The sequence below is a fragment of the Dasypus novemcinctus genome, chromosome 1, assembly GCF_030445035.2.
Source record: "Dasypus novemcinctus isolate mDasNov1 chromosome 1, mDasNov1.1.hap2, whole genome shotgun sequence".
Classification (NCBI taxonomy): Eukaryota; Metazoa; Chordata; class Mammalia; order Cingulata; family Dasypodidae; genus Dasypus; species Dasypus novemcinctus.
In genome coordinates, this window is record NC_080673.1 from 54,738,880 (window position 1) to 54,761,786 (window position 22,907).

At 40.2% G+C, this 22,907-nt stretch overlaps 1 non-coding gene across 1 annotated transcript; it reads left to right on the top strand.

The window, feature by feature from the left end:
• Positions 1 to 19,353: 19,353 nt before the first annotated feature.
• LOC131279847 (U6 spliceosomal RNA) lies at positions 19,354 to 19,460 on the top strand. Its single transcript, XR_009187339.1, has one exon. It is a non-coding gene; the product is annotated as a U6 spliceosomal RNA (small nuclear RNA).
• The last annotated feature ends 3,447 nt before the right edge of the window (positions 19,461 to 22,907 follow it).

Genomic DNA, 22,907 nt, shown 5'->3' on the forward strand with positions numbered 1-22,907 from the left:
AGCACTGCGCATGGGCCAGCTCCACACGGGTCAAGGAGGCCCGGGGTTTGAACCGCGAACCTCTCATGTGGTAGACGAACACCCTAACCACTGGGCCAAGTCCGCCGCCTCAGCTCAATTTAAACAGTATGTATTGAGGACTTGCACTTTGTGCCAGAAAGAATGTATTCATTCAATAGATATTAATTGAGCATCTACTACCTACCAGGTACTGTTTTAAGCACTAGGAGAACAAAAAAGAAAAAGATAAAAGGTCCTACCTTCCCAACTTTTATTCTAGAGGGGGACCAGATAATAAATAAGATAAATAAGAAACTCAATAGTATGTTATACTGATAAGTGCTAAGAAGAAAAGTAAAGGGGTGAAAATTAAAGTTTTTAGATATGGTGACAACAAAAGGCCTTACTAAGAAGTTGTCTTCTGAGTTAAGACCTGAAGGATATATAAGGGATTTAGTCATGAGAATATCTGGGGGAGAATCACTCCAGATAGGAGGATCAGACAAGTACAAAGTCTCTGAAGTAGGAGCATCCTCCAGATTTCAAACAATTGAAAGGTGGCCAATATTGCTGGAGTGAAAATGAGAGGGAGTAGTTGAAGATGATCTTAGGAAGGGAGAGGTTGTGGAGGGATGAGCTAGATCATGCAGGGTCTTGTAGGATCTTAGCTATTACTTGGAGTAAATTATGAAATTTTAGTGGATGCTCTTGATGCTCTGCCTAGATCCCCAATACCCTTACTAGGCCAGTACACTTACCACCTCCATCTCCATACCCACCCTAGGCAGCTCACAGCCAACGACTGACTGCTGTGCAGGTAGAAATGGTGGGGCCAACTCTGTGAAGCAATTCAGGGTCCCCAAGGGCTCCGGTTAAAGTTGGTTTCCTGCTGAAATTACAACCAGCTTCCCGCCTCCCTCTGCCTCCTCTGCACCCCTCCCGGTCCTGTCCTGATTACTCTTTGGAGGAATAATCTTTCAATAAATCACTTGCCCAAGAATCCATATTTCAAGATTGTTTGTTTTTTAAAAGATGTATTTTTCTCCCCCTCCTCCTCATTGTCTGCTCTCCGTGTCTATTTGCTGTGTGTTCATCAGTGTCTGCTTGTCTTCTCTTTAGGTGGTACTGGGAACTGATCCTGGGACCTTCAAGAGTAGGAGAGAGGCGCTTCATCTCTTGTGGCACCCCAGCTCCCTGGTCCACTGCATCTCTTATTGTCTCTCCTCTGTGTCTCTTTTGGTTGCATCATCTGACTGCTCCAGCTCTTCGCTCTGGCCATCCTGCCATGTGGGCCAGCACTCCTGTGCAGGCCAGCACTCCTTTTGGGCCAGCTCGCCATGCAGGCCAGCTTGCCTTCACCAGGAGACTCTGGGAGTTGAACCCTGGACCTCACATATGGTAGATGACAGCCAAATCGCTTGAGCCACATCCACTTCCCACTGTTTCAAGTTTTATGTCTAGGAAGCTCAAAGATATTTGGTACCTAATGTGTCCCTAGGAAGCAGACTCTAAATAGCTAGATAGCCTTGAGGACCTCATCCCTGCTGGAAGGGGGTAGGCCCTAGTATTCTGTAGCAGTGTGATTGCTAAGATTTTCACTGATTGTACATTGGGGCAAAATACAGGTAAAAGATAATGTTCTCGATGGCTCATTGTCTCCAGCCTTTGAGAGGTACAGAGAAAGAGAAACTATAAGGACTGTGGAATTGGGTGGCTCTTGCAGAGTACCAATGAAGAAAGAAAATGAATTATATCAATTAGCTATGTAAAGCAAAGCATGAGACTCAAAGACCCTTAATCTCCTATAAGACCCTCAATCTCCTATAGCCAGAGGAAGGACAAAGCCAAAGAAAAGTCAGCACAGGAATAATTGTAAGCATGGCAGAGTGAAGAGAAGGCTGAATTCTCTACCTTATGCTAAATCAGGCCCTTACTGGGAAAGGAATGGGACCCTAAGATTTGAGATGGGGATATCTGAATAGGTGCCCTTAAAAACCCTGAAACCCAAATTTCCCTAAATCCTCTGGGCAAACAGATGTGTCCACTCCCCTTGTTAGAAACCAGAAGCCCCCTTGTCTGAAGACTCTGAAATGATGTCAGTGAGGCAGGTGCCCTCCTCATCCGTAGACCTACAATTAGAGTCAAAGCTTAGCATAATCTGACTGGGGCAGTATGGGACTACCTAGGGAGAGGACAGTTTATACTCCAAAGGGTCTACAGGACCTGGATAACATGGGCTGACAGGAACCAGAAGAGTATGTCTGGGAGTGGATCTTGAGAGCATTGCCTCAAGGAGGGAAGTGGGAATATAAATCTGGATAAGAGAGAATTTGTCAATTTGGAGGCACTCTCTCTTGACATAGGACTTTAAGTCCTGAGAAGGGCCATGGATGACCAATTCTAATACCCTGTTGGCATGACTTGTGGAAGCTTGAAAAATTATTTTGCAATTGAGAATATGGTTCCAACGGATTAACTGGGTGGCATGAAAGAATACCAGTATTGAATGGGCCCCCAAACAAAAATGGGAGCTTCCGAAGCAGGTCCAGGCTGTGGTAATGCAACTCTTTCTCTTGGGCTGTGTAACCTAGCAGGTGCCATGATTCTATCTGCGATAGAGAAATGGGCTGAGTGGAACCCCTGGCGAGCAACAGGAGTAATGTCTTGAATAGGATCTGTTCAATAAGCTCACTTGGACCTTGACATCTGCCAAGTTGCATGGCCCAAGTGGAAAGGCTTCTTTACCCCTGGACATGGTTCAGATCTCCCTTTTGTTCTGTGGACCACTCAAAACTAGCATTCTTCCATGTTACCCATTTAATGAATGGGAGCAGATCCCTATGTAAATTGCCACTAGCACTCAAATACTTCTCCTTCTCTCACCTTCGACATTAGTAGGAGTACTGTCTGATCACAAGATAGAGAAGGAAGAAGACTGAGCAAAAATGAATTGCTGCTGCACTATCTCTTCACTCAGGGGTGGCTCTAAAAGACAGTGGTGTGGTTGGCACTGGGATTGGGGTATACTCAGGAAACCTGAATCTCTGGACTGTCTATGTGATAGCCAGGCCCTGAGCCTCAGCAGACTTGCAACTCCTCCCCTCTGGTTTATTGGATTTACCCCAGCCAGCGAACAGGGAGGTGAAGAAGGTCAACCACCACACCAAGGAGACAAGGGTGCCTACAACTGCAAGTAGGAGAATTGTATCCATCATCCATGTGGAATCTAAACCCCCTCTCGATATAGAGGTGGAGTGGACATAACCATCCCAGGGTCCACAGGATGGAGGAATAGAGTATGGATTAGAGTGGACTTACTGGTGCTCTACTATGGAACTATTGTGATTAGTAATGGAAGAAATTGTAGCATTGATGTGGAGAAAGTGGCCACAGTATGTGCTGAGGGTAGGGAGAGGGAAGAAGAGATATGGTGTGGGGGCATTTTCAGGACTTTAAGTTGTCCTAGGTGGTACTGAGGACAGATGCTGGACAATGTATGTCCTTCCATGGCCCACTGGGTGGACTGGGGGAGAGTGTAAACTACAATGTAATTCACCAAATGCAATGAATGTCCCATGATAATGAAAGAGGTTGTTGATTTGGAAGGAGTGGGGTGAGGGGGGTGGGGAGTATGTGGGGACCTCTTATATTTTTTGAATGTAACATTTAAAAAAAGTATATAGAGAAAAATAAATAAATAAATAAATAAATAAATAAATAAATAAATAAAAGACAGTGGTGAGAAGTCCTCTTGGTAAGGAGAGATGCAAATAGTGCACCATTTGAGTGTTGAGAAAGAAGTGGCCTGAGATACGGGTAACCATAGACTCATGGGCATTGGCAAATGACTTAGCGGAGTGGTCAGGGATCTGGAAGATCAATATCCAACAGCATGGTCTCCTTCCCACCAAGGATGATCTAGCTACTTCTGGTGCTGAATGCCCGGTCTGACAGCAACAGAGACCAGGGTTGAGTCTCTGATATGGAATCATCCCTTAGGGAGGCCAACCAGCCGCTTGATGACAATTTGATTAAGTCAAACCTCTTACATTCTGGGAAGGGCAGTGTTTCATCCTGATCAGAATTATGGCCTCCAAGTTGTTTATTGCTGTGTAACAAAAATAAATGTACTGAAGATACACATGTTAGAAAAAATAAAAAGGAAAAATGTTAAGTGTAATTGTATCTGAATCTCAGTATAAAAAGTATTTATTACTTTGAAATGATGGTCACCATTAGCAGTTCTATTTTCTCTACATTTTAATTAAACAAAAATTATTTTTAAAGTCAATGTAGATTTCATGAATTTATTCACATTAATTAAGCAGATTCTAAGGTAATGAAACTGGTTTTAGTATATGATTTCTGGAACTAATCTAATTATACTGTATTGCTATTCCTAATATTTGAACATGACAGTAACATCTGCATGCATAGATGTATCCTGAAAAAAATCACCAAGGATCCGTCATTTGCAGGTAACCTTGCTAATGGCTAGGGAGGCTCAAAAGGACTCATAGGAAAAGTTGTATTTTTAAATAGACATGAAGACATTAGACTTAAAATCCATTTAAATAGATGAAAGAATTTTGACTTTTTAATTCTAAAAACACATTTAGAAAATTTTCCTAACTTCCATAGCAATAAAATAGCTTTCACATGTCTTTATATAAGGAAATCATGATTTAATGAAAAAGCACATCATGACCTTCAAGCAAGATGAATATTTGAATTATTTATTTAAATTAAATTGATATAATCTGTAGAGACAGAAGGTATATTGGTAATTGCCTATTGCTGGGGGAGAGGAGGTTTGGAGAAAAATGGGGTGTGAATGCTAACATGCATGGGGTTTATTTTGGTGCACTGAAAATGTTCTAAAATTGTTGTAATTGTTGCACAATTCTATGAATATCCCAAAAAAACACTGAATTACACACTTTAAGTTTTAAGTGGGTGAACTTCATGGTATATGGTTTACAGCTCAATAAAGCTGTAAAAAAAATTAAGTTGTGCTTTCTTGTACTCAGAAGTACTCGTCTTTTCAATTCAGTCTTGTTTGATACAATGAAGCCCCACAAGGTATCACATAAGTTACATATTCGCTACATCATTTGCAATCCCACTGAAAGAGAAAATAATAATTATTTATTAAAAGATCCTTATCTTGAGTATCTTAAAAATTCGTGTTTATATGCATAAAGAGATAAATGTTTCATATCTCTATTCAACATTCATCACAAAAACTCCTGTTTCCCTGAAAATATTAAAACAATTTTATCTACCATGAAATTGCTGAGATATACTGCCATAAAGTAAAGAAAAAATTCACCTGGTTTTTGTTGCTGTGCGGAAACCGTCAAGTACAGAGTTCCCAGCTATGGATAGTAATTTGTTTATTTTCACCTTTCATTGAACTGTGCACTGAGATTTGTTCTGGATAAAACTAAGATCAAGTGAGCAAAAGAAGCGGCAGAATTGGCCCAGTGGTTAGGATGTCCGTTCAGCACATGGGAGGTCCACAGTTCAAACCCCGGGCCTCCTTGACCCGTGTGCAGCTGGCCCACGCACAGTGCTGATGTGCGCAAGGAGTGCTGTGCCACGCTGGGGTGTCCCCAGCGTAGGGGAGCCCCACGCGCAAGGAGTGCGCCCCGTAAGGAGAGCTGCCCAGCGTGAAAGAAAGTTCAGCCTGCCCAAGAATGGTGCCGCACACACGGAGAGCTGACACAGCAAGATGAGGCAACAAAAAGAAGCACAGATTCCCATGCCCATGCTCACAACAAAAGAAGCAGACAAAGAAGAACATGCAGCAAATAGACACAGAGAGCAGACAACTGGGGTGGGGGTGGGGTGGAAGGGGAGAGAAATACATAAATAAATAAACCTTTTTTTAAAAAAGTGAGGGAAAGAATTAGCCTACTGCATCTTGGGTTGCTTGGAGCAGATGCTGGCCTCTTTTGTGGGCGAGTAGACATCACCACTTTAGGACCTACCAAATTGATTTTGATTGATAAGACAGTGGCAGTTAATCTTTGCAGATCCCAATTTTTACCTGTCACATACCAGTCTAATCTGTGTTCAGTAATTCCGTATGGTTTAAGACTGTTTCAGGATTTCTTTAAGTATATCTACTGTCCTGGCTGGCTTGTGGTGTCCTTACTTTAGCTTGGCTTTCAATAAATTTTTGGCTCTTTTCCTATTATTCTTTCTTCCCCTATGTCCAGCTTTTTTTTTTTTTAAAGATTTATTTTATTTATTTCTCTCCCTTTCCCCCACATTGTCCACTCACTGCATGTTCTTCTATGTCCACTTGCATTCTTGTCATGTGGCACCAGGAAACTGTGTCGCTTTTTTTGTTGTATCATCTTACTGCGTCAACTCTCCATGTATGCAATGCCACTCCTGAACTGGCTGTGCTTTCTTCATGTGGGGTGGCTCTCCTTGTGGGGCGCACTCCTTGCACATGGGGCGCCCCTACATGGGGGACACCCCTGCGTGGCATGGCACTCCTTGCGCGTGGCAGCGCTGTGCTTGGGCCAGCTAACCACACAGGTCAGGAGGCCCTGGGTACTGAACCCTGGACCTCCTATATGGTAGGGGGATGCTCTATCAGTTGAGCCAGAACTGCTTCCCCAGCTTTCATTTTTAATGAGTATTTCTTTGATGAAACAATAGTCATTTTTTTAAAAAATCAATTTTATTGGTACATATTAATAAAACATACAATTCATCCAAAGTATACAATCAATGGTATGTGCTATAATCATATCATTGTGCATTCATCAATTCAATCATTATTAGAACATTTTCATTATTCCAATAATAATAATAAAAAGACAAAAACTCATCACCTCTCAATCTCTCAACAATACTCGTTTGTTTGTTTTTTGAGTGACATCCATGTAATAAGTATGTGTTAAGCACTGTCGGAGGATAAAAAGATAAATGAAATCTAGTGTCTGATCTAGAAGAACCAGTGATATACTCAGGGATAAAAATAATACATATACACAACAGGTGTACTGGCTTGAACATTTGCTGGATTTAGACATGTCTGGACTGGACTGGCACACTGGAAAAGCTGACCAGCCAGAGGTTACCCACAGAGCGATTAAAGAGATTCTTGAAAAGAAATGGATCCTGTGAGAAGATGGGACCAAATACCACAAGCTTGATCCTATAGCAAAGACTTAATCATTGAAAAGCAGAAGTGACTCTGAGATACAGAATGACTTCTTCGGATTTGCCTTGAATTTATCCCAATGTGAGCACTACACTAGACTTAAAGTCTAAGGCCTATGGTGTAATTTAAAGGGATGCTGTTTTACTAAACATACTGTAAGAGGGAGCAGAAATACCACCTGCTCTTACAGAGCTTAACACAAAAATGCATTCTCACGTTTTCGGTTTGGGTGGTTTCTACTGCAAATAACAGAAAGCAACTCAAAATGGATTGAACCACAAAGCTAGTTATTCTCTAACTAGATATCCGGATGTCGGGCAGCTCCAGGGCTGGTTTATTCAGCAGCTCCGACGTCAAGAACCAGGTTGTTACAATTACTCTGCTCTGCTATCAAGAATCTTTTGGCTTTATCCTTGGCCGTCTTTTATCAATAACAGGATGAATCATCACAATTCCAGGCATTTTATTCAGCCACAATAATATTCGCCAGATGTTTTTCAGAAAGAAGTGTTTCCTCATTTGAAAATAATTATTTAAATACATTTTTTCTTTTTAAATTTTTATAGTGGAAAATTTCAAACAGAAGAAGAGCAAATAGTATGATGAATCTTCATGTGCCCTAGACCCAGTTTATCTATTTATCAACTCAGGGCAAATCTTGTAGCAATACTGATACCCACTTACATTTACCAACATCATAATAATAATTCTTTAAATATCACTTATTATCTATTCAATGATCAAATTTCCCCACCTGCCTCAAAGGTTTTTTCTCCCCTTCAATTTGTTTTTTGAATATAGATCCAATTAAAGTCTATTTACTGCAATTGGTGGGTATGTCCTAAGTTCCCTTTTCTACAGGTTCCCCATCCACCTTTTGCTTACCTTGGTAATGTATTTTTTTACTAAACAGAGTCCTTTGATCTGTAGAATTTTTCAGTCTAGATTTTGTGACTGTGAGCATATTGTTTTGTTTTGTATCACGTTTTTCTCCCTGTTTTTTTTAAAGATTTATTTATTTATTTATTTCTCTCCCCTTCTCCCCCCCCCCCCCCACTGCCCCAGTTGTCCGTTCTCTGTGTCTATTTGTTGCATGTTCTTCTTTGTCCACTTTTGTTGTCAGCGGCACAGGAATCTGTTTCTTTTTGTTGCCTCATCTTGTGTCAGCTCTCCGTGTGGGCAGCGCCATTCCTGGGCAGGCTGAACTAACTTTCGCACTGGGTGGCTCTCCTTACGGGGTGCACTCCTTGTGTGTGGGGCTCCCCTACGCAGGGGATGCCCCAGCGTGGCACGGCACTCCTTGTGTGCATCAGTACTGCGCGTGGGCCAGCCCCACACAGGTCAAGGAGGCCCGGGGTTTGAACCGCGGACCTCCCATGTGGTAGGCGGACGCCCTAACCACCGGACTAAGTCTGCTTCCCTCTTCTCCCTGTTTTACCTATATATTGGTGTTTAGATTGAGAAGTTTGATTGGAATGAGATTTAATTTTTTGATAAGGATAACTAATACCTCATATGTGGTATTCACAGTTCTGTCAGGAGCCTCACAGTGCCTGGTTGTCTTGTTCTTTGTGATGTCAGCAGCCACTGATGATCATTGTCTAGATCCATTGTCTCATCAGGGCTTGTAAAATGGTGTTCAAATGTTATCATTATGCATTATATGGACTACTTTTAAAAAGAGAAACTTCTTTCACCAACTATTTGGTTTAACTACGTACAGGTCATATAAGAAAGAAAGAATGAATACTCGGATCTTTTTTTTTTTTTTTTTTTTTGGCTTTTTTTTACCCTCCCCTCAACCTGAGGTAGCTCCCTCATCTGTCTGCTTGTTGTTTCTGCTCTCTGTTTTGCACTCACTGTTTGTGCTCATTGTCTCTGCTCACTGCTCACTGTGTCTGTTCTCGTTGTGTCTGATTGTCTTCTTGGATGCACCAGGAACTGACCCTGGGACCTCCCATGTGGAAGGCAGATGCCCAACACTTGAGCCACATCTGCTCCCTGCTTGTTGTGATTGCTCATTTCTCTGCTTATTGCATCAGCTTGTTGCATCTGCTCATCTTCTTTAGGAGGCACCAGGAACCAAACCCAGGACTTCCCAACTGCTTGAGCCACATCTGTCCTTACTCTGATATTTTTATTTCCAGTTTTCAAAAGGATGAGATGATATCCATTCTCCATAGATGACTGTTTTAGTTTCCCAGCTGATAAAATAAATACCATGCAGTGGGTCGACTTAAACAAGGGAAATTTATTGGTTCACAGTTTTGAGGCCAGGAGAGGTCCAAATCAAGGCATCATCAGGACAACCCTTTCTCCTAGAAGACTGTGTCATTCTGGGCTGACTGCCAGGGATCCTTAGCCCTTGACTTTTCTGTCACATAACAATGCACATGGTGATGGTTTCTTTCTCCTCCAATTCCACTCACTTCCAGTTTCTTGCTCTTCCCATGGCTTCTATGTCACCATCTAATCTTGTAAGGACTTCAGCCATATTGGATTAAAGCCAACTCTCATTCAGTTTGAGCATAAATTAACTAATAACACCTTTAAAAAGCCTGTTTACATATGGGTCCACACTCACAGGACTAGGGTTTGGGACCTAAAAATGCCTTCTGTGGTGAACATGATTCAGTTCCCAACAATGACCAAGAAATTGTTTTTGGTATCATTATGAACTCAGGTATTTAAGCATAATTTATGTGTTTCAGTTACAGTTATCATCCTTATTATTGCTCAAATATTCAATCATTGACAAATGGAAGATTCTTAAGCTTGGCTTTTGAGTTGTTTTAACATCAGCCTAGTAGTCTTGGATAGTTTTCTTGCTTTCTGGTATGATAAGATGTAAATTTCCAGACTAAGACCTGGATTCAGCTATTTATTTAAGGAATCCTTGTTCATTTTAATGAGAAATGATATTAAAAGATTACAATCAAAGTGTTTAGAAGGGTGTCCATTGCTATTGAGTTGGTTATTGTATCTAGACCTTTCAGTAAAAAGAGCTCAGAAGTAGGTTTTTAATAATTAATGAAGATTAGTGGTTACGTAGGGTTAGGGAAGGCATGCTAAGGGGTGTGGACTTTTTTCTTTTTGGAGTAATGAAATAATTCTAAAATTTTTTGTGATGAAGAATGCACAACACTGTGATTATACTAAAAGCTATTCATTATTCACTTTGGATAGATCATATGATCTATGACTATATCTCAATAAAACTGCTTAATAAATAAATAATGGTGCATGAATAGCCAGAAATAGCAGCTTGTACATTAGGGGAAGCATAGAAATATTGAGAGGTGAGGAATTTTCTTGTTTCTTGGTCTGGTTTTTTGTTTATTATTATTACTGAAATAATGAGAATGCTGTAATAATGATTTAAGTGATAAATGCACAACTATGTGATTATACCAAATGCCATTGACTGTACACTTTGGATGAATTGTATGCTTTATTACTATGTATCAATAAAATTGATTTGCTAAAAAATTATTAAAGGTAAAATACATTGTGAAGTCATACTGATACTTTCAATGCAAACCATAGGGTCTTTATTTAACCTCATTGATCTTCTAACCCACTCCAAAAATATGGAAATCAAAGATGCCAGTATGATTACTCACTTGATTTATCCCATAATACATACGCGACAGTCTCAAAATAACAGTTACTACCATTAATAGTACAATTACTAAAAACACTTTAAGATTATTTTGGAGTACTTTTTATTTTTATTATATACCGAGTCGAATTACTGAAATTTAAAGTTGCTTGGAACTGTTCCTCTCTGTGCAGTTATGCCAAAACTCAAATTACAGTTTCATTTTGCTTTTGAGGGTTTGCCTCTTTAATTTATTTTAACTTTATTGTATAATGGTATGAACTATTTCTTTTAATTTATTGAAGTATATGTACATAAACATACATAAATAATAAGTGTATAGTAAGAGCTGTAAACTTAAAAAATAAACATATATAACATCATACAGGACTCTGGTACCTCACCCTTTCACCAATACCTTGCATTGTTGTTAAACATTTTAAACTAATGATTAAAGAGCATTGTCAAAATATTACTACTCACCAAAGTATTTTCCCCCAACCAATCCTATTATTATTAATATCTTTGTATCATTTCTATATGAACATACATAAACACCAAGTATATAGTTAAAAGTTGTAAACTTACAAAGCAAACATGCATAACATCATATAGGGGTCCATTACATGAACCCTCCACCAACACCTTGCATTGTCGTGAGATGTTTGTTACAAATTATGAAAGAATATTGTCAAAATCTTACTACTAATTATAGTGCTTATCTTATATTTGGTGTATTTTTACCCTAACCCACCCTATTTTTTTTCCAAAGATTTATTTTTTATTTATTTCTCTAACCTTCCCCACCACCGCCCCATTGTCTGCTTTCTGTGTCCGTTCACTGTGTGTGTTCTTCTGTGTCCGTTTGGATTCTCGTCAGCGGCACCGGGAATCTGTGTCTCTTTTTGTTGCGTAAATTGCTGGGTCAACCCTCCTTGTGTGCGGTGCCATGCTTGGGCAGGCTGTGCTTTTTTTGCACAGGGCAGCTCTCTTTACAGGGTGCACTCCTTGCCGGTGGGGCTCCCCTACGCAGGGGACACCCCTGCATGGCACAGCACTCCTTGTGCACATCAGAACTGCTCATGGGCCAGCTCACCATGCGGGTGAGGAGGCCCTGGGTTTGAACCCTGGGCCTCCCATGTGGTAGGCAGAAGCTCTATCAGTTGAGCCAAATCTGCTTCCCCTATTATTATTTTTTAAATATATTTTTATGAAAGAAATTGTAAACTTATATTTTTTAAAATCATGTACATGTGCAGAATTCCCAAACAATATCCCTCTATCAACATACCACACTGTGGTGGAACATTTGCTACAGAAGAGATAATATCATCTAATTGTTACCACATCCATAGTATACATTTGGCACACACTTTCCATATTGCCCCATTATCAACACAGTACATCTTTGGCATAGATGTAAGAACATTATATTATCACTGCTAATCACAGTCCATAGGTCACTCCAGTTGTATTTTTTCCCATGCTTCTCCACATTCCCACCACCATGCAGTAGTGATGCACATTTGCTCTAGCTCACAAAGGACACTCTTGCATCTGTACCATCAACCACAGTTCTCATCCACCTCTGGGTTTACTATGCTATTCTGTTCCTAAATTATTCTCTAGCATTCTGTCCATTGGCATTTACATACCTAGACTACCATTTTCAGCCACATCCCCATTTACAAACTAGCTGTTACTCACTATATGTTACCATCCACTCTATACTTTTCCACACTTTGACAGTAAAGCTAATTAAAACTTCTACATACATTAAACATCAGGGGTCCATCTCAGTCTTCCTCTTATCTCCTTTAAGAATCCACCACCTACCACCAGGTCTTGAAGATATTTTCCTACAATTTCTTCTAAAAGCTTTATGATTTTTGCTTTTATTTTTAGGTTTTTGTTCCATTTTGAGTTAATTTTTGGATAAGGTGTGAGATAGGTGTCTTCTTTCTATCTTTTGGGTATGGATGTCCAGTTCTTTCAGCACCATCTGTTGAATGAACTGTTCTGCCCAAGCTGTGTGAGTTTGACAGGCTAGTCAAAAATCACTTGACCATAGATGTGAAGGCCTGTTTTTGAACCATTATTTTGGTTCCATTGGTCTATGTGTCTGTCTTTATGCCAGTACCATGCTGTTTTTACCACTGTAGCTAGGAAATATGATTTAATAGCCGGAAATAAGAGTCCTCCAACTTTGCTTTTCCTTTTTTAGATGTTCTGGCTATTCAGGACCACTTACCCTTCCAAATAAGTTTGATAAAAATGTTTTTCATTTATTTTAAAAATGCTGGTGGAATTTTCATCAGGATTGCACTGAATCTGTATATCAGGTTGGGGAGAATTCACATCTTAATGATATTTATTCTTTCAATCCGTGAGCATGGAATTTTCTTCCAGTTATTTAGGGCTTTTTAAATTTCTTTTAAAATGGAGTTGCAGTTTCTGAATGCAAGTGCTTTACATTGTTGGTTAAGTTTATTTCTGCTTATTTGAGTTTTATCTGTCATATTTTATTTTCACCACTCTTTTTTGACACTTTAATTTCCTTTGTTGATATAATCTTCATTTCTAGACTCTCTTCCATGCCTCTCTCTCCTGTCTTTTCTTTTCAGGCTCTAACACATCCTTTAGAATTTCCTGAAAATCAGGTCTTGGTTAGAAATTCTCTCAGTTTCTGTTTATCTGTGAATATTCTAAACTCACCCCCATTTTTGACAATCTTGCCAGATATAAGATTCTTGGCTGGAAATTTTTCTCTTGTAGTTATCTTAAATATATCAGACCACTGTCTTCTTGCCTCCATGGTTTCTGGTGACAAATCAGCACTTAATCTTATTGGATATCCCTTATATGTTGTGCATTGCTTTTCTCTTGCTATTCTTAGAATTTTCTCTTTGTCTTCGGCATTTGACATTCTGATGAGTATGTGTCTCAGAGTTGGTCTATTTGGGTATTTTTTGGATGGGAGTATGTTGTGCTTCTTGGACATGGATATCTATGTCCTTCAATAGAGTTGGGAAATTTTCTACCATTATTTCTTCAAATATTCCTTCTGCCTCTTTTCCCTTCTCTTCTCCTTCTGGGACACTGCTGACATGTATGTTTGCATGTCTTTTGCTCTCATTTAGTTCCCTGAGACCTTGTTCAATTTTTTCCCCATTTTTTTGTCTTCATCTGTTCTTTTGTATGTTCACTTTCACAGGCCATTTCTTCAAGCTCACCAATCCTTTCTTCTGCCTCCTTTAATCTGTTATTATATGATTCCAATGTTCTTTCAATTTCATTTATTGCACCTTTCATTCCCATAAGATCTGCTATTTTTCTATGTATGCTTTCAAATTCTTCTTTGTGCTCATCCAATGTCTTCTTAATATCCTTAATCTCTTTAGCCATCTCATTGAATTTATTAAGAAGATTTGTTTGAACATCTGTGATTAGTTGTCTCAACTCCTTTATGTCATCTGGAGGCTTATCACTGTTCCTTTAACTGGGTCATAGCTTCCTGTTTCTTGGTGTGGATTGTAATTTTTTTGTTGATGTCTTAGCTTCTGGCTTATATTTATTCTGGGAGCAGTTTTTCTCTTTAGTTTAGGGCTTCCTGTCCTTTCTCCCTTGCTGGTTGTACAGTGGGAGCCAAGGATACAGTTGGTGCTATAAGCTGTGGAGGCTCATGCTGCCCTCATTATCCCAGGGACTGTTGAAGCTTCTCCCAACTTTCTCAATTTCCAGGGGTAGGGACAGAGTCACAGCTGTGTGGAATAATCCAAGCTGTGTAGGTCTAGACTGTAGTTGCCCAGAGAGGCTGATGAAGCTTCACACCCCTTTCTGCCCTGCTGGGGCAGGGATGGAACTGCAGGTGTGGGCAGCAATGTATGCAGTGTAGGTCCAAGATGACTGCAGTTGCCTCTGTAGACTTCCGATTATTCAGTCTGTGCCAGCCAGATATACCTGGAGTTACCTGGATAGGCTGGCATAGGGACCATCAACTTCCTCCCTGCCAGAGGTGGGGCTGAAGCCTAGTCTATGGCTGCAGGCTGATCTGGGTGAAAGAAACCGGTCCCTACCGTCACTGTGATTTTCAGTCAGCCCAGCTTCCCCTCATGCTGGTGGTGGAGTCAAAATGGTGGCTATTGGCCTCTTTCCATCCTGGACAGGTTCATACTTTAGCTGTTCTTTGGGTTATACTTTAGCCAGCTGAATTTACTCATCAGTAGCTGAAATTGGTGGCCAACCATTTCCTCCTCCCATTTTTGGGAAATGGAACTTTCAATTGCAATCACAGAATAGCTCCTGGGGTGGCTTGTGCTGCCAAAGTAGGATGATCACCAGCCTCCGTGGCTTGGCCAGTAGTTTCCCAGAGAAGCTTCCTCCCTGCTAGAGGTGGGGCTAGGGCCTAGGCTAGAGCTGCAACCTGATCTGGATGGAAAGAAGCCAGAGCCTACCAAGCACTGTGATTTTCAGGCCACCTCGCTTCCCCTCATGCCAGGCATGGAGTTAAAATGGCAGCTTCTGGCCTCTTTCTGACTTGGAAAGTTTCAAATTTTAGCTGTTTTCAGGGTTATACTTTAGCTCGCTGAATTTACTCATCAGTAGCTGAAGTTGGTGCCCAACCTTCCTCCCCTGTTTTTGGGAAGTGGAGTTTTCACTTCCAGCCACAGAACAGCTCCCAAGGCAGCTTGTGCCTCCGGTGGAGGAGGGCACCGGCCTCTATGCCGTGGAGTGCTCTACTTATGAGTCTTCTCTGCAGATGGGCAGTCTCTTCCTTCCATTCCTTCAAAGATGTTGCAGAATGGTCTTCTGGTCTCCTGGAGCCCCAAACAGGTGCTTCAGATAGCTCTGGGTGTTTACTAACTGCCCTGTAGCAGGAGCTGACTCTGGGAGTTCCTTACTCTGCCGCCATCTTGCTGGTTGTCTGATATGAACTATTTTTTCCTTCCAAAGTCAACTCTGTGAAAGAAGATATAAGCAGAGAAGTCTAATTTAAATCCTGTTCCCTCCATCCTGTGCCTTCCATTCCCCTTTAACTATTTTTTAACTCTGTGTGGTTTATCTTTCCTTCTATTTTTTGTATAATATCTATTTATATTTGTTATCTATTTATCTATTTTATCTATCATATCTATTTATTTATCTATATCTGCCTGATATAGATATTAGATATAAATAGATTTTTCATTGAACTACATACCTGGAGACCATTCGATAATAAATACATAAAGATATTCCTCATTCCTTTTCACAGTTGCATAAAACTCCACGTGTGGTTACCATAGTTTATTCAAAAGTTTTCCATTGATGGACATTTGAACTGTTTCCAGTATTTACTATTACAATAATGCTGCAAAGAATAGCTTCTTCTATATGTCTTTTGCATTTTTTTCCTGTGTATCATTGGCATAGATTCCTGAAAGAAGGATGCCAAGCCAAATACATATATAAATTTGCTGGCTATTGCAAACTTCCTTCCAAATACTAATGGTAGTATTTTTTTATTTTGCTTTCTCAAAACAGCAATGTATGTGAATGTCTGTCTCTTGTGAGAGGCTTAGTTTCAGAAATGGATTGCCATTACCTCAGCCATGTTCTATTGGCAGTGGCATGCTGGAGTCACCTTCTACTGACTCATGAGAGCCAATAATGCACATCTCTTCCCAACTACACATCCAATGATGTTAAGTGGCTACTGTGAGATTGGCCATGGAGGAGTATTTACACTATGGGAATCAGCAAATGCTACAAATCAAGACTTTTCCCCCTTGAAAGTTGGTTGTTGACTGTTTACTAGCACACCACTATCTCCCAGCCAAAGAAAGTTACAAGATCACTCCAGATTCAAAGAGTGATGAAAAGAATCCATCTCTTAATCAGAGGACCTCAAAAATCACTTTGCAAGGAGTGTGGTTATGAGGAGCATAGTAATGGTGGCCTTTTTCTTTCTTTCTTTCCAATAATCTATCATGCATGGCATCTAAGTTCCATGTTGCTGTCCAAATATTCCCTATGCCCTTTACTGGAAATCTTTTTTCTTCCTGTAACTTTGATCTATTGTTAGTGTCCTTTTTCTTTGACCTGAAGAACACTCTTTATTATTGATAGGGCTGGTCTAGTGGTGATGAACTCCATCAGCTTTTGTTTATCTGGGAATGTCTTAATCTCTCCCTCATTTTTGCTGGATAGAGAATTCTTGGTTGGCACTTTTTGCTTTCAGCTCTTACATACCCCACTACCATTTTCTCTCCATGTTTTCCCAGGAGAAATCACTTAGTCTTATTGAGGCTCCCTTGCACATGACACATTGCTTCTCTCTTGCAACTTTCAGAATTCTCTGTCACTGGCATTCAATAGTTTGATTATAACATGGTATAGATGTGGTTCTGTTTGGGTTTATCCTGCTTGGAGTTCGTTGAACTTCTTGAATGCATATATATTCACATCTTTCATTAAATTTGGAAAGTTTTAAGCCATTGTTTCTTTAAAAAATCTCTCTGCCATTTTCTCTCTTCTCCTTCAGGAATATCCACAATGCATATGTTGGTATTTAATGGTGTCCCACAGCTCTCTCAGGCTCTGTTCACTTTTCCTCATTCTTTTTTTCTTTCTGCTCTTCAGCCAAAATAATTTCAATTGTTTCATCTTTGTGTTAGCCTATTATTTCTTCTGCCTGTTCCAGTCCACTCTTGAGCTTCTCTAGGGAATTTTAAATTTCTGTTACTGTGATATTCAGCTCTGTTTTGTTCCTTTTCATAATTTCTATTTCTTTATTGATATTCTCTCTGTGTTAATGTAATATTTTCCTAATTTCCTTCAGCTCTTTTTTTTTTAAGATTTATTTATTTATTTATACCCCCCCCCCCCGCCCCAGTTGTCTGTTCTCTGTGTCTATTTGCTGCGTCTTCTTCTTTGTCCGCTTCTGTTGTTGTCAGCAGCACAGGAATCTGTGTTTCTTTTTGTTGTATCATCTTGTTGTGTCAGCTCTCCGTGTGTGCGGCACCATTCCTGGGCAGGCTGCACTTTCTTTCACGCTGGGCAGCTCTCCTTACGGAGTGCACTCCTTGTGTGTGGGGCTCCCCTACATGGGGGACACCTCTGCATGGCACGGCACTCCTTGCGTGCATCAGCACTGCGCATGGGCCAGCTCCACACGGGTCAAGGAGGCCCGGGGTTTGAACCGTGGACCTCCCATGTGGTAGACGGACGCCCTAACCACTGGGCCAAGTCTGCTGCCTCCTTTAGCTCTTTTTCCACATTTTCCTTTAGCTTTTTCGAGTATACTTAGGACCATTAAAAAAAAAAAAAAAAACTTTGTCTGGGATGTCCAAGCTCTGGTCTTCCTCATTGCTGGTTTCTAATTCTTTATTCTGCTACTTTGTATGGGCCATCATTTCTTCTTTCTTTGAGTGTTTTGTAATCTTTCATTGAAACCAGGACATTTTCATATTTTAATGTGTTATCTCTGAAATTTAGACATCTTTCCTTAAATTATTTAGTGTTATTACAGCACATTCCTTGAATGCCAGGAACTGATCAATAAAAGGAAAGAGATTGAGAGATAGAGAGATAGAAATAGAGATAGAGAAAGAGAGAGAAAGCCATCTTTCTTAGTCCTTGCAGACTGGTCTATGTGAGTGCTCTCCTTCAGGACTTAACTGTCCTAACAATACATTTAGAGACTAGCCTGAGGCAAAAGCTTAGGATCCTCCCCAGACTTTTCTGTGTATGTGTATTATACTGTGCCTGCATGTGTGACTCTAGGAATCCCCACATTTACATGCATCTGAATTTCTCCTCTTCCCTTGGAAACAGCTTCCTCATGACCCAGGGCATTGTGCGTTCTGTCCCACAGTCAGCAAATATTTGCCCCAGGCAGATGTGATTTGCCTTTTCTCCTACAGTATTCTGTAGGAGAAGTCTGTGAGCTGCCTTCTACACATAGGGAAAGTTCTGAGATGGCACTCTTGTGACAAATATCCTGGTACAGTCCTTCAAGCCACCATCAGACAGACTGGCCTAGACAGACATGTTCCCAGTATATGCATGAAGGTTACTCTGTCCACTCCAAAACCAGGACTTAGGTACCTACACTGGGAATGTGGCCCAGCTCTGCACTAGGACAGTGAGGGGATGGTGGAGAGGCCAGCCACAGCACCATGAGGAGATTTCCCTTCTGTTTTTAAGTTGTCTTTTTCTTTAGTCAGTGCTTGACCTATTACTGCAATCCTTTATCCTTTCCTGGAGCGATGAGAAAGGTAATCACCTGCCGGCTCTTGTTTACTGCTTAAAATGAGAGACTGGACAGAGAAAGAGACCCAGCCTACAGCTAGCACTACCTCCAGGTATGTGAGTGAGGCCTCCCTAGATCATCCGGCTCTAGCTGTAATACCAGATCGCTGCAGCTGTAAGAGCGATCCCGGGCAAGACCAGCCAAAGAACCATCCAGCTTGAACCTACTCCAAATTGCTGATCTACACAATTGTGAGTGAGTAAGATGGTTCTGTATTAAGCCATGAAGTTTTGAGGTGGTTTGTTAAGTAACAGTAGGTAATTAAGATAGTCAGGAGTGCTCGCTTCGGCAGCACATATACTAAAATTGGAACGATACAGAGAAGATTAGCATGGCCCCTGCGCAAGGATGACACGCAAATTCGTGAAGCGTTCCATATTTTTTGAGCCTCAACAGACTCCAGCACCTACAATCTGATTTATTGGACCTACCACACTCAGCTAAGATGGAGTTGAAGAAGGACAACCACCACACCATGGAGCCTAGAGTGATTACAACTGAAAATGGGAGGATTGCATCCAGCATCCAGGTGGAATCTGACCCTCCTCTTGACATAGAGGTGCAATGGACACAACCAATCCAATGTCCACATAGAAGAGGTGGCATTGGATTGGGAAAAGTGGACATAATGGACAAAGGGTATGGGGAAAGGCAGGAAGAGATGAGAGGTGGAGGCGTCTTTGGGACATGGAGCTGCCCTGGATGGTGCTTCAGAGGTAATCACCGGACATTGTAAATCCTCACAGGGCCCACTTGATGGAATAGAGGAGAGTATGGGCCATGATGTGAACCAATGTATATGAGGTGCAGAGGTGCCCAAAGATGTACTTACCAAATCCAATGGATGTGTCATGATGATGGGAAAGAGTGTTGTTGGGGGGGGGGGAGAGGGGGGGTGGGGGGGGGGGTTGAATGGGACCTCACATATATATTTTTAATGTAATATTATTACAAAGTCAATAAAAAATAAAAAAATTAAAAAAAAAATAGTGCAACCACTTTGGGAAAAAAAAAAAAAAAAGATAGTCAGGAAATAAAACTTAACTTTGACTTTTGTGCACACTAGCTTTAGTGCTGTTGCTTTTCACATTCCTCAACAGGAATAAAGAAAGAACTAGCTGTGCCCAGATCCTGAATTTGTCTGGCTTAACCTCCTGGCCAGCAGTTGCCTTCTCTGAATTCTCTTCAGAATCACTACATGTCCAAATGTCACTGCATGTCCAAGGATTTTTTTCTTTAAAAATTCAATGTTTATTTAAAACCATGTTTTGAAGCAGCAGTTAGTCCCAAAGCAGCCTATTAGCTTTTTTTTTTCAATTCAACAGCCAATGCAATGAAAGTTTAACAACTTATGGAATAAGCTATTCCATAAGCAGCATTTTTATTGTCAGATCATTGACTGATTTTACTATAACATAATTTTTGCATTAAAAGCAGAGTGGGATAAACAGAGTGTGGGGCCTAGAATGTGAAAATATTGCAAAAGGTAAAACTTGGTAACACTATCAGACAACCAGTTTGCTTCTCTTGATAGAGACAAGGAATATAAAGGAAGACTAAATTTAGAAAACTACAAAACACTTTCCAATCCAATCCATGAGATTTAATATTACTTTAATTGTTGAAAGAAATGTATGCAACAGTTTTGAATAATGGATCTGAGATAACTATCTCTTTTCATTTTTTAAAATGTGAATTTTGTATCACAAAGGACAGTTTATGCCACAGCCAGCTTTTGAGAGGTCAAGCTGGATTCAGGAAAGATTAGCTTGTGAATGTGTCAGTAATTTCTGTGCCAAGTATTTGTCCTGTCACATAGAATTCATTGACTAGAAGCAACATTCTCCATTACAATAAAGCACATTATATAATGTTTCCCCTTAGTTAAAAAAAAAAAAAAAAAAACTAAAGAAATTTATAGGAAAAAAAAAGTATTTATTTAACTTTTGGGGTAAGTTTTATTTTTTTTAATAAAGATTTATTTATTTATTTGTTTCCCACCCTCCCTCCATTGTCTGTTCTCTGTGTTCATTTGCTGTGTGTTCTTCTGTGTCTGCTTGTATTCTCATTATGAGGCTCCAAAAACCACTCCTGGGACCTTCCAAGTGGGAGACAGGCAATCATTTTCTTATGCCACCTCAGCTCCCTGATCTGCTGCATCTCTTATTGTCTCTCCTCTGTGTCTCTGTTTTCTGTTGCATCATCTTGCTGTGCCAGCTCTCTGCGTGGGCCAGCACTCCTGCACGGGGCAGCATTCCGTGCAGGCCAGCACTTTGCATGGGTCTCCTCACCACATGGGCCAGCGTGCCTTCACTAGGAGGCCCTGAGCATCCAACCTTGGACCTCCTATATGGTAGATGGGAGCCCAATAGCTTGAGCCACACTTGCTTCCCTTGGGGTACGTTTTTAATGAACAAGTTAGAGGAATTTTGAAAGTTAAATATTATTTGAATTTTTCACATAGACATATAATTTCAAGTATACTTGTCCAAATTAATTATTAAACTAATATAAAATTAACTTTTATTTTCTGAGATTATTTCTTGTGGATAGTGATGTCTGGGGAGAAAAAGAATGAAAAAAAAACCCAATTTTTCTTTTTATCAATTGATATGAAAATGAAATGATTATGAGTGTTATTCCTCCCCCTTTAATAATGAGAATTCTTCCTCGCATATCAGAAATGCTTTCATTCAGGACTAGGAAAAGGAATCTTCCTTTGGAGTGGAAGATTCTATGAAGACTATGGTTATATACTATTATGTCCCAAGCAGAAACCAAATATCACAACCAATTAACCTGATTTTAAAAATTAGATAATAATTCATTGAATTAATCATGCAGTGATTTTTTAAAATTTTTAGGTACTGGAGCTAAGTACCACATGGGAGGTACTCCCATGTGGGAAGCAGGTGCTCAACCACTTCAGCCACATCTACTCCCCCATGCGGTTATTTTATTCTATTATTAAGATTTTATAATAACAGATGTTGCAAACCCACAACCCAATTTTAGTCACTATAACTCTCAATAAAGAACATACATGACATTTTTAAAAGAACTCAAAGAGTAGCAAAAATATTCTGGAATTAAGCCATGTTTGATTTATCACCATCACATTTCTCAGGCCCCCTGGTCATCACTATTCCAACTATTATCTTACTTCAATTCCTCACACCTTTAGTTTCCAAGCAAGTCTTGCTGCTATTCAATTCACAGCTAACTTTCTAAAGTAAAATTTGATCATGTTACCTCTTCACTAGCCTGCTTTCGATGAGAGAATTAAAATTTGTTCTAATTTCACAGTCAGATCCTTCTTCTATAGTATGCCATTCAAGGCCCTCCACAATCCATACCTGTGGAATTCCTCTCCAATAATTTCTGTCCTTACTCCTGTTTTCCTGCAGCTTCCATCCACTCTCCCTCCCGCCAAAATCCAGACATCCCAGATGATATAACAGCATTGTTTCTTCAATTTATCATCCTATTTTATGCCTCAAAGATCTTGTACATGTATTTCACTCCACCTGAGAAGACACTCCCATCCCCTCAGCTAGGTTCAGTTCCTTTCTAATTACTGAGCTCAAACACCTACTGCTTTTCCTGACCTGACTTTCCTCATCTGACTGAGCTGAATCTGTGATCGTGCCTTCCTTTGTGCCATACTTGGCTCTATTATTGCATTTATGAATAATAGATTAAGGTTTGGCAGTTGCCTGAGAACGAGGACTATAATAGCACCTACAATAAGTGTTTGTTGGCTAGATTAAGAAGTTCAGGTAGTTATGGTCTGTTTAATAAGGTTGAACCCTATAAAACTACATCATTTT